The following is a 15,544-nucleotide window of genomic DNA, read 5'->3' as shown; positions in this document are numbered from 1 at the left end:
TGGGCAGGGACTGGCACCGGAGACCCAGGCAGTTTTCGGGCACGTGCCTAGGGACTGCGGCACCCCTCCAGGGGAAAGGCACTGCATCAGAAGGAGGGGCTCCGAGGCCCCAGTTGCAGGTTGCCGACACCTTGAGTGTGAGACACTGTTCACATCCAGTGTTTTTCTTTGGGCAAGAATACAGGGATCACTTGTCGTTGGCTCCATGTCCTCGAACTAATTGGCCTGCAATTTTTCCAGTGGGGAGGAAACAACATTTCTGCGGTTTAAGACATAACAACACTGCAACTAAGAAAGAAATTTAGCCTTGGCTGGGTCCTGCTAACAATACATGAGGAGACTAGATCTGAGGCCCTTATATTTTGGAAGCGGCTTTACAAAAAAAACACTTGGTTTACTACTATTGAACACCTTGAGAAGCGAAAGAAACTAGCTCTTTGAAATTTAACACAAGTTAATTCACATCAATTTGAATTCTCTTTTTAGAAATTGTGTTTTTGTTTGTAATGTATATGTCCTGATGAGGGGCACCAGACGGAAGTTGTATAGACCGCTCTGGTAGCCCGAAACTCGAGTCGACAACACCATAGAGCCTACTCCTCCCAGAGTTGGCTTTAACTTGGGTCTACACAGAAAAAATATGGGGATTAATATGTGTCCATAAATAATCACTTTGAAACATCCACCCAGGAACACAATGATCAGGATTGCGATTTTTTGCACAAGTATGAATGGTATTTTTTGTATGCATGGGGATGAAAGAGTATGCAAGGAATGATATGTGAGATGTGAGCTATATTTGTTGATTTGATAAAATGTGTGTTCTTGACTACTGTTTTTTTTATAGATGTGTTATTAATATATTTGATATGCTCTTTTGTAAAAAAAATTCTACTATTAAAATATGATCAAATAAACCTTAATGAATTCTGACATGCTGTCTTGTGTCTAAAACATACAGCCTTTAAATAGGGTAGCTGTCTTGGAGGGGATTATGCAGTGTCTTTTACGCATGAATTTACAGATTGACTGATGACACTGATGCGGACCTGTTTAGGCATGACCCATCAGATGATGAAGTAGTGTTTGACGTAAGCATTACTTATTGGGTAAAAATGATTGAAAGAGAAGTGCCTCAGAGAATGATGCTGGCATGAATACGTCCTGAATATTTCGAGGGAGACATGGCAAAAGTGCCTGTCTCTTTATGGACTACAGGCCTCTATGACGTGAACTTGTTGAAAGGAGTTGGAGAAGTGAAGATTAAATTGAAACCATGAGCAATTTTACCAAAAGCAAGGCAATATCCCAAGTCTAGGGAGGCTGATGAAGGGATTTTTAAGACAATTTCCGCCATGATGGAGCTAGGCATCTTAGTGATGTCAGAGTCACCATGTAATACTGCAGTGTACCCTATCAAAAAATCAAAGGGAGGGTCTTGATGTTTATTCCAAGATTTAAGGCTGATAAACCAGATAATAGAGGCCTAGTTCCCTCTAGTCCCGAACCCGTCTACAATTCTTTGTAATATACCTGTTGATGCACGTGCACGTTATTTCATGGTGATTGACTTGAAAAACACATTTTTCTCAATCCCATTGCATAAAGACATGCAAGACAACATCTTTCACGTTCAGACAAGTTCATCCGAAGAGCACAAGGATGCCGCAGGGGTACTGTGAGTCCCCTACGATTTTCAACAAAGTCCTACAGATGCACTTGAGCAATATTGCATTAGAAAGCGTTGTTTTACAATATTTGGGTGACATTTTAGTTTGCAGCATCACATAGGAAGAGTGCAGATGTGATTCCATTCAGCTGATGATTATACTTGCTGAGAAAGGATATAAAGTTGACAAGGAGAAGTTACAATATTGTCAACATGAAGTGCTGTACATAGGCCAATTATTTTGCATGAGGGAAAGAAGCTTATCCCTGAAAGAGCTGAGGCTATTTTGAAATCAGCCAAGCCACATACGATCAAACAAATACAAAGTTTTCTAGGATTATAGTTCATATACCAGGCCTTTATTACAAGCCTTAAAGGAAGCACAGGCAACCCAAGAAAAAATCATGTGGACCGAGGCGATGGAGGAAGGGTTTGATGAGTTGAAAAAAGCTATTTGCCCAGCACCAATTTTAGGGATTCCAAATTATGCAGAGGAATTTTACTTATTCTCGATATATGGATGGCACTGTTATGACAGCAGTATTAACACAGAAAACCTCATTGGGGTATAAACCCCTGGCATACTACAGCCGTATTCTAGAACCAGTAATGAGAGGTCATTTTCCGTGTGGACAAAGTTTGTCTGCTGCCGCGTTCGCCATCGAGAAGGCTAAAATGATTGTAATGGGCTGTCCCATGACGTTATTTGTGGACATGCATTATTTGCCATTTTAGAAAAAACAAAAGGCACATTGACTTCACAGAGAGCTTCTGCCTCTGAGGTAGTTATATCAAACCCAGCTATCAAAATAATTTGATGTAAAATTGTGAGCCCAGCTATGTTTATAGCAGAACCAGTTACTGAAGGAGAGCCAATACATGATTGCGCGAACTATGTAGAATTCTAGGATGAGATCCCAAGAATAAAAGAAAATGCATTAGCAGAGGGTGAGACTGTCTTCATTGACGGGTCTTTGCGGATTGATCAAAATGATGGGCAAAGATATAGAGGCGCCGCTGTGGTAAAGCACATGGCTGAAGGGGAATTTCAAGTGCTTATTAATGCATGATTACCATCTCATTATTCAGCACAGGCTGCAGAGTTAGTAGCATTGATATTGGCAATAGAAAGGCATGAATACCAGGAAGTAACAGTGTACAGTGACTCCGCCTATGTGCGTCAACAGTACACGCAGGCTTAGCACGCTGGAAAAGGAGGGGTTACTTCTGAGCGGACGACACACCAGTGCAGCACGCTGCCTTATTGGACAGGCTCATCCAGGCACTCCAACTCCCAGTGAGCATAGCAGTCATGAAATGCGCAACTCACACGAAAGGGACAGATTTTATCTCACGTGGAAATCAAGCAGCAGACGCTGAAGCTAAACGTTTGGCGACTGAAGATGAAATAATGATGAGTGTGGAAATGTCTGATGTGCATGAGAACATGATTTTTGCAAGGAAAGAGTCAGAGGGCTATAACAATGTTTCTAAAATGCAATTTATGGAGCTCCAAGTGGAGGCACCACAGGAACAGAAAAATCTCTGGAAGCGAAGAGGGTGTTCTCTAAACCCCTCTGAGGCACTGTGGCGACAAGACAGCACTGGTAAACCAGTGATGCCTATAGCCTTATCGAATAGCACTGGAACAGTTACACTATTCAGCACATGTGACAAGAGACCTTAGCAGCAACAATTGCCGAAGACTGGTTCATACCGAACTTGGCAGAACATGTTGCATTTTTTATGAATAATTGTATAGTCTGTCAGCAGAAGTTTACTGCTGGGCATACACTACGTGTAATCAGAGGAGTCATTCAAAGGACAAATGGACCTTTTCAGCACTTGCACATAGACATGTCGATATGATTCAAGTATGTAATGTGTACAGGTACCTATTTTTTGTGGTGTGTCATTCACTAGGTGGATAGAGGCAGGCCCATGTACACACCCAGACTCTACATGTGCGGCCACATTTTTGGTAAGGGAAGTGTTTCCTAGATTGGGAGTCTGTGAAGTAATGAGATCAGACAATGGTGCTCATTTTGTCAATACTGTATTTGAACAGATTTGCTTGTTGCTTGGTATTAAGCACAAGTTTTCTTCGGCGTATCATCCGTAAGGGAATGGAATATGTGAGAAGCTCAATAGCTTGTTAAAGGCAAAGATAGCCAAGTTGAAGCTTACTCTAAAGAAAGGATGGCTGCACTGCCTTCCGCTGACATTATATGCACTCAGGAACCAGCCTGGGTCTTACCATCATCTTAGACCACATGAAATTGTTAGGGGCAGAAGGATGCAAACGCCATTAACACCTACGACTAGAGCTAGAAGTGATTCTCAGCAGACAGGAGAAGTGTTAGGGTTGGAAATGCAAAACTACCTGAACTGTTTAACATCTAGTTCTTCTGTAATTTCAGGACAGCTGCAGCGACAACGAGTAGGGTGTAGGGCAGGACAGAAAACAGAAGGAGATAGTACAACAACAGAATTTAAAGAATCACCTATACCACAGTTATTCTCTGGAGATACGGTTCTAGTGATAAACCATATGAGAAAAAAGTGGGACAAGCCAAGGTTTCACGGTCCGTTCATAGTGGAGGACATGACGCTATCTGCTGTCAAGCTAAAGGGAAGAAGAGCTTGGATCTTCCTAGGAGACATCAAGCCATTTATCAGAGAAAGCCCTCTGCCTGTACCCCACCGCCAAGAGACTCCAGACGACGGGGAAGAATTACAGCATGTGCAGACGTGATCCATGACGAGGAAGAAGGACGCATGACCTGACAAACCGAAAAAGAAAAATTATTTTTGTGTTGTGGCTTTAGGTTTGGACATTCCCTTTGAGTAAAATATAAAGGGTCAAGGAGATAATTGGACACTCTGTGCATCCTAATTGCAGGGTGAAGACGAAGATTTGCGAGTATAAAGCCACAAGTAGCTCATTTGACTTTGGACTGAGACACACTTAAGGCCTTGATAAAAAGGATATGCCAGACTTTGTTCGAGGATACACGAATTGGAAAAGAACACAGTATCTGGATTCATTTGACACAGAGTTGTCGTTTCGATTTACTCATGGTATCACCCAATAGTGACCTTATAAGGAATGTGCTAACATACTTTGAATTAGTGGTAAGATCCTACCCGTTCTTGGTAGGAAGACTTACCAGCATTATCAAATTTTTGCAAGACCTGATAATGAAAAAATCATGAAAAGACTGCTCAGACTGATCATAGAACAATTTCTCATACTTCCAGAACATAGCGAGAACAAAACAAATGTCTCTATCACCCATGAATCATAGACGTCCCAAATCAATCAGTTAAGAAACCATATAGTTATGAGAGCAACTCTCCATCATGTTGTTTCAAGAAAGCATACCTTGAATGGAGTTTGTGTCTTCCCCTGAATATGGTGAAATGGTGTGTTCCAGTTCCTCACACACCGGTTAGAAAAAATGCTCCTCTCATGAGTGTGGAGCACCTAAAGTAAAGAAATGGGGAATATATCTGTAAGTAGCATGACCTTAATCACTGTGATGTTGTACATCCTGTATAATCTCCAAAAATGCGTGGTGAATAAAACTGTTGGCCCCTTACAGCATGTGATATCAGCGAGTTCACCCAAATGACTGGACTATAAAAGTATAAAACAAAAATATACTGCTGCGTTAGAAAACACTGAATAGTAGAATGGCTTAGCTCTCAAGTTGAGAGATTTGAAGAAAGTAAGAGGACTATGACTCATCTTTGCTTGGAAAACCTGGCGTACCAGGCACTGTTAACACAGGATCATCTGTGATATTCTATGTAGAAAAAAATAAAAATAGAGATAGAGGAGTGAGCTATGTTACTAAAAAGCCCCTCTTGGGGCTATGTTGGGAGTAAATACATAAGTGTCTTCCCTGGCTACTGCATACCTCCACAGTGTTAATGTGGAAATCCACGATCGCGGACAAAAAAATGTTTGTTCTGCTCTGTGCTACTCCCGAGGTTGAGCGTGCTCCAAACAGGTGGATGCGCTCCTCGTCCGTTCTGCTGTGGGTTTCCTCGTCTCCCTGGCAACCCTCTTAGTTGTCGGCAAGCACAGAGCATACCTAGACCATCTCTGTCTGTATGTGAGTTCATAAACATAGAAAATGGACTATTCAGGGTCCCTATGTACAAGGTGCTCTCTTGAAGGTGTGTATATGGGTGCCATCTTGGAACATCGCAAAAGTTTATTAGTAAACTTACATCAACATACTGTTATTATTAATTAGATCTAATATTATTGTAAAATGAAATAAAAATAATGAATAATACATTGTGTAACCCTGTTCATTATTTAAATGACTATGGTAAGAAAAAGGGCTGGGGGAGGTGATAGAGATTTGCCTTGTTGCACGTATATGTGAATTACACTCTGTCCACACTAGAGATCATGTTATAAGTATCTTCTGGGTCTATTGTGTTCATGAATGTACACGAAATGAACATGTCAGATACTCATAAACAAAAAATTGTGATCAGTGGGCCAGTCAACACACCCCGGACTAATTACATTTTAACAATTGTTCCACTGTCAAGAACAATATGTTGCATCTGTTATGTCCCATGTAGAGCATTCTTTTCATTTTTATCATTTTAACCAGCTTAATACTCCCCAGTAGACCAAGCAACTGTCTCTGTGGTGTCATTTTATGAGTGTGCCCCAATTAAAATGAAATTTTACATTGATGGCAAAAGAAATTAAAAATTATACATTCATCATGGTCAGGCAAGGATACGGAATAAAGGTCTGCCCTCTGTCGACTAATCAGATAAAGCACCTAAGGGCAAACTCTTCATTAAGACCTTGTGGATTCAATGTATCTAAGAGGTGTATCCAAAACCTTTCCCTGCGTGAAAGAATTGATTGATAGTCTCCCCTCTGTATGGTTTCTTGACTATCTCCAAGATCTGGAATTTGATCTGGGCTACTGTATGATGGTGTTCTGTGAAGTGTCTTGCCAATGGGGATTTTATGTTTTTACATCTGATGTTTCATTTGTGTTCGGTTATTCTTTCTTTCACCGCTCTTGTAGTCTGCCCCACATACAGTTTCCCACAAGTGCATTTAATTGCATAAATGACCCCTGTTGACATGCAGGTAGCGTAATCTCGTAATTTATATTTCTTGCCCGACTGGGGATGTGTTACACTTTCGCCCTTAATTACATTATTGCAATGGGAACATTCCAAGCATGGGATTGTGCCCTTATTTCTTGTTTGCAAAAACATCTGTTTTCCTTTAGGAGATTTCTCCGTTCTTACTAGTTTGTCTCTCAAGTTTTGGCCTCTTTTAAAGGCCATCATTGGGGTCTTGGGAAATAGTTTTTTGAGAAGTGGGTCATTATGGAGAATTCCCCAGTGTCTTTTAATTGCTCTGCGCACTTGGAAACTCTGACGAGAATACTTTGAAATGTAGAGTAATGGTGTCTCTTTGTTCTTAATCATAGGCATGAGTAGTTGTTCCTTACCCATACTGGATGATCTCTCCTTGGCTTCCTCTAGAACAGAGTGTGGGTACAGTGCAAAAAAGCAAAGAGAAAATGTTTTAAATTCATATTAAAGAAAGTTTTTGCTTCCTTAATGGTAACCAAGGAAGGGGATCCAGAGCAGCAGCCAGGTTCTCCCTCATGAGGAGAGACCTTCAGCTTGCCCAAGAAATAGGTGTTGTCGACTTACCTATAAATGGATCATCTATGCATGCATTATATTCATCCTCATATTGTTGTCATTGATGAATAGAACAGCCTTTTCCATCGGTGCACAAAGTGTTCAGACCCCAGTGCACCCACCTGAGATTGTACGTATAGTACATACGAAATTGCCCAGACCCTATATAGTCATTCCCATTCCACGAAAGAATAACAGAGTGAATGAGCTTGAAATGGATGTGATAAGCAATAATACACACACATCACTTGTTTTGAAGAATTAACCAAAACGCCGGAGACAAGATTGGCAAACCAAACCAGACAAGGGGTTGATAAAAGACACACTTCCACAGATACTGAGTACAAGCACACCTGGTAGTGCAAATGATCCCAGAGACAACTTCCAAGGGATGGGGAGTGTATCACCAATTATTGTTAAGAGGTTTACTGCCTTAAGGAACTCTGAGACAGATGGAGAAAGCCAACATGTTAAAGATTGAAGAGACCTTGTTGAAGGAACTTGCACAGATGAGACTTACACATATATCTGATACAATAATGCAAGGTTGCCAGATGATGCCCAGAGGTAGGACACAGATGGACATTTTGAGAGAAACTTTCATAACTAATAGACATATTGAAGGAACAAAGGCATCTGAAATTTCTCCTTCTCAAATGACGCAGATACATACACCTAGACCATTGATGAAGGCACCTGAAAAACCTTCACCTGGAAGAAGCTACAGAGAAGTGCTCCGAGACATGCTTGTGGAAGCTCATGTTAAAAGGATCAGAGGGAAGAGGAGTAGACAAGAAGACAATAATGACCTGAATGATTATCTGGACAGCACAGCACACTTGGGAAACAACATATGATACCAACATATGAAAGAAGTTGGAAGACGGCCTTCAGATGAAGGATGCTTTGTATGTGCACTCCTACCACACAGTATGGGAAAGTCGAAAATCTTCATAGCTATCGAAATAGATGTTCAGACAGCACACTATCTGTCGCATGTGGCAATGTGCAAAACCAGAGGTCAGTTCATGGGACGAGATGCCTATCTCAAAATGACAACTGAATGGACAGATCCAGATTAATGTGATTATGTGCAAGACACAAAGACAAGAGATAACAAGCAGACCAAGAATCATGTGGTAAGATATGAAAATCCTGGGATGAAAGGAACAGAAATCAGAAGAAAAGTAAATAAGAAAGTTAACATCACAGGAAAATCTGCAGACGATGTTCGAAAATTGAAGAACAGAGGACCCATGCAGATCTGGGGAACAGGGCTTACTCCAGGCGGATGGAAGAAGGAGTTGTGGTTTGCAGAGCATGGGTAACCATTGGATGCTATGAACCTTTGCATGATATAGTACAAAATGGATGCAAGCCATTATGGCCAAGACTTGCTAAACTACTGACATGGGTCGAAGACAGAGGCGGGCCCTTGTAGATAGTACCGTTGGAAAGTTCTAAGTTCTGTTTCGGAAAAAATGGAACAAGACAAATGGGAGAGAATCAAAATTGGGGTTGAATATTTGATGCTCCAGGAATGGTGCATGGAACAGCATACATGAGATTACCTAAGAATTGGGGAGGAATATGCACACTGGTGAATGTTCATGTTCCAGCATTGGTGATTCCAAAAAGTGATCTGAACATTGATCATTTCCCGAAAGTAGACACTCACCTGAGGAAGACGAGATCTTTGGAGATTATGAAGAGGATGAAGAGGGAGAATTACTTCTATGCAAAATCTATAGACGCGTTCGAGGCTATTCTATATGAGCATAGACTGTTCAGTCAGACCTCTTCTGCATTCTCGTTGATCTTTCTACCTGCAGCACAGGTTGGAGCAAATAGTAAATGGTTGCAGATAACCAGACAGGAGTTACTGCAGACCATCAGTAGGCCAAAAATGGATTTAATGCCATAAGACTAATGACACTCCAAACAGATATGTTCTAGATATGATCACAGCCATGGATGGAGGTGTTAGTGCAAAAATCTGGGAATCATGTTGCAAATTCATACCGTCTCATGATGATGAAGATGGAACCTTAACAGAGGCCATAGGCATGCTGACGAAACTTCAGAATGAGATGATAAACGAAGTAGATGAGTTTGATGATGACAGTTGGTTTGGAGCACTTTTCTCCTGGTTTCCACAATGGATGGCAGATGCATTCACATTTCTTGGAGCCCTGTTGGTGATGATACATTTGGGATTCTGTGTGATATACATAAAAATATCACAATGTAAGAAAACAGCAAAGAAAGACATAGGGATGAAATTCATGATCGATGTTGTACCAGGATGGAAGCCCAAAGACCTGACTGATGAAGAAATAAGATACTTTGTGAAAGCCAGCATTCATGCACCAGAAAGTACCAAGTTTCTGTATCCAGAGAACCATAGAAACATGTGGGAAGATGGATTTATTGCAGTCCAAGTGGAGAATGCCAACTTATGACATGTAATAAGTATGAGCATGTGAAAATGCAGGATGCTTGAAAGGACTCATAAAGATATAGACCCTTAAGAAGCATTTCTTCAAACCAGGATGCCTGGATATAATGAATAAAGGGAAAACAGATCCAAACGATGAAGTGAAAGTGGTCGATGAATCGCCCAAAGGGGGGAGTGAAGAGGAGGAGCCAAGTACCACCCCCACTCTAGTTACTCCAGTTACCCCTCTACCATTGCCTATTGAATTTATAGTGAATTGTGTGACGTATGAGGAACAATTGAATTAGCAGAGAGCAGCATAGGGCTCTGCCCCGTACCTATCAGAATGACTGCAACTATCAATATACCGACACCTAAGAGGACCTGGACGGAGAGATATCCACTAAGAAAGCCATATATACATTCGAGACAATATGATTGTCATTTGAGTGACATACCTGAAGAAGCAAGAAAGATGATAAAAGAAAACGAGGATGACGTCACCATTATGAAGTCATAAGAGATCAAACTGATGTCCAGATAGAAGATATAATGACCAGAGAATGCTGAAAAGAGACAAAACATTACGGAGATGATCCCAAGATGCCAGAGATCAAGATGAAGAAACTTATATCACAGATATGATGTAGATGTCCAGTTAGTTAAAATGTGTACATATGCTCAGTAATGCAAGAAGCAAAGATTTTGTGAAGCTAGCTTATGCTTAATAGAAAATAGACTGCGGCAAGTGCCAAGTTTAGAAATATATATATATATACCTCAAAGAAGCACTTTAGGAGTGAATGTATGTTTCCACTACGTTCATAAAGCAGAAAATGAATAGAGATTTAAGGCCTCACTGGAGTGTGTCACAGCTAACAATTCGAAAAACGAGACAGAACGAAACTCATCTGAGGATGACTGTGCCAGGAAGCTGAGAGCTTATCAGACGAGCATGAAATAAGATTGGATACAATTAAGGAGAAAAGCACAGAAACTGTGTGAAAAGGTCAATACAAACAACCGACGTTAGAGGACAGACTAAATTTGATTAAATACACAAATTATTTTATGAAAAGGCTCGATTTTATGGTGTCTAGTCACGTGGTGGCAGTAGGCTGAAGGGAGGAAAACATCACACCTACACTTGGGAGCTCGCCATGCGGATCCTCCTTGAAAGTTCTCAGAGCACAGTGCAGACTCAAGGCCAAGATTCAAAGAACTAATTGACACACGACTGCTGAAGTGATGATTGATTGTACCATAACTGGTGGGAAGCCGGAGCACAGACACATCCATCTGCACCTGGCATCTTTCTGCATGCGACTAGACATAGGTGGAAAAGTATCAGTGGGGCTGATGCCAACCCAATCATAGTGGACAGTGTAATCTAAGGTTCTATAGTTGCAGAGCCAATGTGATGTCATACTTTTAGGGATGTTCATAGTGGCCATTTTGAAGGAAGGGCTTAGTTGCCCCACCTGACATGTATTATCCAATCCCCTCTCCCCGTTACCATATAAAGATATAGTACCTATATTAAGTTACCTTTCCAGAGCCTATCAGAATGCCTGATAGGTTTTTGAGTTTTCTACGTAGGATGCCAAAGAGCATACACAGGTTGTTCGTCAATGATGAGTTTTTGCTATATAAACAGTGTTTTTTCTAAAAGTAATTGAGAGAGCGAGAAGATTGAGTGACTGCTGATGTTTGTACTCCCCGTTTTATGAACCTGCAATAAAACGGACCAACTTTGCCAAACAATTGAGTCATCTTTGTTATTTGCTGCATGATTATGAATCTGTATCCCCATCTTTCTCACGGGTAATGCTACTCAACTTAAAGGGCTGTTAGTGCTGATTGGCAGACTTCCAGTTCACTATAAAGAAGTGTTTCAAGGTGCGAAGAGGCAAGGGAGGGGGAACAGAGGGAAGACAGAGACAATGATCTTACTAGGCCAGGTGACAGAGATCGTGCAAGTGCAGGGAAGGGGAAGGGGAAAAGTGCGGGGGTAGGTGAGATGCAGTGCAGTGCATGGGATCGACAGTAAAAAATAAATAGAATAAATAAAAGCAATAAGCAGGAAGTGCAGCCAGCAGGTGGCAAGTACAAGGGTAAGTGCAAACATCAGGTGACAAGTGCTGGTAGGGGACTGTAGGGATACAGAAAACAGTCCCCACATGCGGGTGTCATCCTACCTACACGGATCGCCTTACCCTGTGCGCCTAACATGGGTAGGAGAGCTGGTACAGCCACATTATCATTTGAACACAGATTTTTCCTTTTGCATACATGTCCCCTTTTTTACACTTTTGTACAAGAGATAGGGCAGGATTAGGTTTTTGTTAGCATAGGCCATTTTGATTTGCCAGACTTCACTAGGACTGTTTTGTTTATTGTTTGATGGTCGAGACTACTTCCATCTTAGAGGGCACAATAGGAGTTTTTCCAACCCCAACATTTTGTCTGTGTCAACATTTGTGATACCATGCCTTCCCTACATATGATGTCAGGGGTGGGATATGACTCAATTGAGACAAATTTGGGGACTATACAATTCCAGAAACTTAGTCACATAGCCTCAGACCCCTCTACCGCCACAAATGAATCTATAGGTTTTGGCATTTGTAGCAGCAGAGAAGCCACTATCCCTCCCGGGAAAAGAGGGATGATGTCCATGGACTTAGTTCTTATACCCCCTTGGGCTGTTATATAAGATTGGCCCCAAAATCTTTCCGGGACTGGAAGTTTGGTCTAGATATCCTGGCAGGCATCATAGACCCGGACTTTCGGGTAAACATAAAGGTTCTCCTACAGAACCATGATGAAACTCCATTTGAACTACACTGTGGGGACAAAATTACATGGGGAATTCTGAAGAAGGCTCTAGTTCTCCATTTTAAGGAAGAAAGTGAATCAGAGGAAACAGAGAGGTAGCTTAGGCTTTGGAGAGGCTGATGAAATACCCATCACTGAGGCAAAGAGGGAAGAAGAACCTACCATCATTCCCGATCTAGCCTCCACTCAGCAAAATGATCAAGTACTTGCAGAGGCAGTCTTACAAGTAATTCCTGAGGATGAAGAACAAGAAAAAGGGAGCCCATTTTTCTTCCTGAAACAGCGATTATTATATAGAAAGGAAACCTCCATAGAAGGCCTAAGTAAAACTCAGTTAGTAATATCCAAAACCAATCGCAAGACAGTGCTAGAGATGGAAAATTCTCATATGACAGGGGGACATTTACAACAATCTAAAACCCAAGCTCACATTAGTGGGAATTCTACTGCTGAGGTATCCATGCTGATCTAAAGAACTTCACTCAGACATGTGACATATGCCAGAAAACCAGCGCACATATTCCCTCACCTGCCCCTCTATACCCCTTGCGGATAATAGAAGTCCCTTTCTCCCGAATTGGGATGGATATCATTGGACCATTGGAAACCTCTAGACTGGGTAATACATTTGTTCTAGTAATTGTTTACACTACCCGTTGCCCAGAGGCTTTCGCCATGCGGAACAGCACAACCCAGCAAATTCTGAAACACCTAATACCATTCCATTTTAGGGTTGTTTTCCCCAAGGAAATTCTAATGGATCAGGGATACAATTTCATGAGTAAACCTATGGGTGAAGTCAAGGAATTACTACACATTAACACCTTAAGAACCTCAGTTTACCACCCCAAACGGATGCATTGGTAGAGATTTAACAAGACCCTTTAAATGATTTTAAGAAAATTGGTAGATGAGGATGGGAAGGACTGGGATAGCATCATCCTTTGGGTTCTTTTTGCAGTAAGAAAGACCCATCAGGCATCTGCTGGATTCTCTCCTTTTGAACTACTTTACGGTAGAGAACAGAGACATGTCTTAGACATGCTCTGGGAGACCTGGGAAGAGAGAGATGAGGCATTTATTCCCCTCTCACAAACAGCTACCCGATTACGAGAGCATATGAAACTCATCCGGAGTCTAGTCCATACTCATATAGAGAAAGCTCAAGCCCAACAGAAGTCCACCTAAGACAGTAAGGTGAATTTAAGATCTTTTTCTGTGGGACAGAAGGTATTAGTCCTCTTACTTACCTCTGAAAATAAACTTTTCTTAAAGTGTCATGGGCCATATGAGGTGCTAGAGCAAACCGGAACCTGTACCTATAAAATAGCCCAACCAGATAGAAAAGAAAAGATTCACCTTTACCACATAAATCTCCCAAAACAGTGGAAAGAAAATCCTTCCGCTGCCACCTCCTTGATATTGTCTTGTTTGGTACCGGAGGAGATAGATAACTCTGAACTTATTCCCCAAGAACTATCTAGTCAGAAACAAGAACATTTGAACAACCTTATTACAGCATTCCCCGATGTTTTGCGCGAGAAACCAAGGGGAGTACATGGTACTTATCGTTATATCAGAACTCCAAAGGGAAAGTGGTCCATTTGAAACCATGTAGACACCCAGAAGCACGAAAACAAATAGTGGTTGAGGAAGTGAAGAAAATGCTGAGGGCAAACATTATCGAGCCCTCTACAAGTCCATGGTCCTCCCCTATTGTTTTGGTAACTAAACCCCATAATTCTTGGAGGTTTTCCAAAGACTTATGGCATGTTAACACCATCTCTGCCTATCCTATGCCATGCATCAATAATTTAATAGATACACTTGGAAATTCCACATTCCTACCAGCCCTCGATTTAACCAAGGGTTATTGGCAGGCCCCAGTATATGGACTTGATTACGAAAAGACAGATTTTAAGACACCCCTGGGACTATTCCATTTCAAAGTCCTTCCTTTTGGCCTGCATGGGGCCCCAGCCACGTTCCAAAGACTTATGGACAAGATATTACAGCCCTATTCCGATTTCTGTGGGGCTTATATTGATGAAATAGTCATTTATAGTAGAACTTGGGAAGAGCATCTTTTTCATCTTTCTACTATTATGAGGACCCTCAGAGAGACCGGCTTAACTGCTAACCCATCCAAATGCAAGCTGGCTCAATCCGCCATGAAATATCTAGGCTTATTTGTAGGGAATGGCAGTGTACAGCTCCAACAAGAAAAAGTGAAAGCCGTCCTACATGCCCCAGACCCAAGACCAAGAGAAATCTCAGGGCATTCCTAGGATTAATCGGTTATTACCGTAGGTTTATCCCACATTTCTCAGACATAACGGCTAAGGAATGCTGAACGTCGGAAGAATAATTGGAATAATGAGGACAATGTATATTACAACAACCTAAAACTAGCCTTATGTCAGAACCCAATCCTAAAAGTAGTAGAATTTTCAAAAGAGTTTGTGTTACAACCAGATGCCTCTCTCACAGGGTTAAGAGCAATTCTATAGCAAATATGAGATGGATTAGAACATCCCGTCCTTTTCACCAGTCATAAACCCTTCCCACGTGAGAAGAATTACTTTGTGTTGGAATTAGAGGCACTTGCCATCAAATGGGCAATCACCCACCTAAGGTACTATCTTCTAGGGAGAAAGTTCACACTTGTCACCGTCCACTCACCTTTAGTATGGATAAGTCAACAGAAGGATTTTCTTTCCCGGTTCCCCTGTGAAATAGATGCAGCTGCATTGCATAGGGGAAGGGTATGTTAGAAACCAGTGGGTATCGCACCGAGGGATCTCTCCCTCACCACAGTTGGCCATGGCACAGCCATAGCCTTTGGATCCAGACCCTGAGGGTAGACCAGTGCGGGAAGATCACCTGGGTGAGGGGTC

General features: G+C 41.6%; 1 protein-coding gene across 10 annotated transcripts in view; it reads right to left on the bottom strand.

The window, feature by feature from the left end:
• Window positions 1–15,544, bottom strand: part of LOC138498128 (toxin S6C6-like) — a 600,232-nt gene that overhangs the window by 399,989 nt on the left and 184,699 nt on the right. For 3 of the 10 annotated variants that reach the window (XR_011278702.1, XR_011278705.1, XR_011278704.1), the window contains exon 2: window positions 5,055–5,156. The exons of the other annotated variants lie outside the window; for them this stretch is intronic. The gene's annotated coding sequence lies outside the window, so the exon portion shown is untranslated. The remainder of the gene's footprint in view (window positions 1–5,054; window positions 5,157–15,544) is intronic. 10 annotated transcript variants of the gene reach the window in all.

This window comes from Ambystoma mexicanum, chromosome 5q (assembly GCF_040938575.1).
Source record: "Ambystoma mexicanum isolate Mex_15411 chromosome 5q, UKY_AmexF1_1, whole genome shotgun sequence".
NCBI lineage: Eukaryota > Metazoa > Chordata > Amphibia > Caudata > Ambystomatidae > Ambystoma > Ambystoma mexicanum.
Note: the sequence above shows the minus strand (reverse complement) of the source record. Positions and strands in the feature narration are given on the sequence as shown.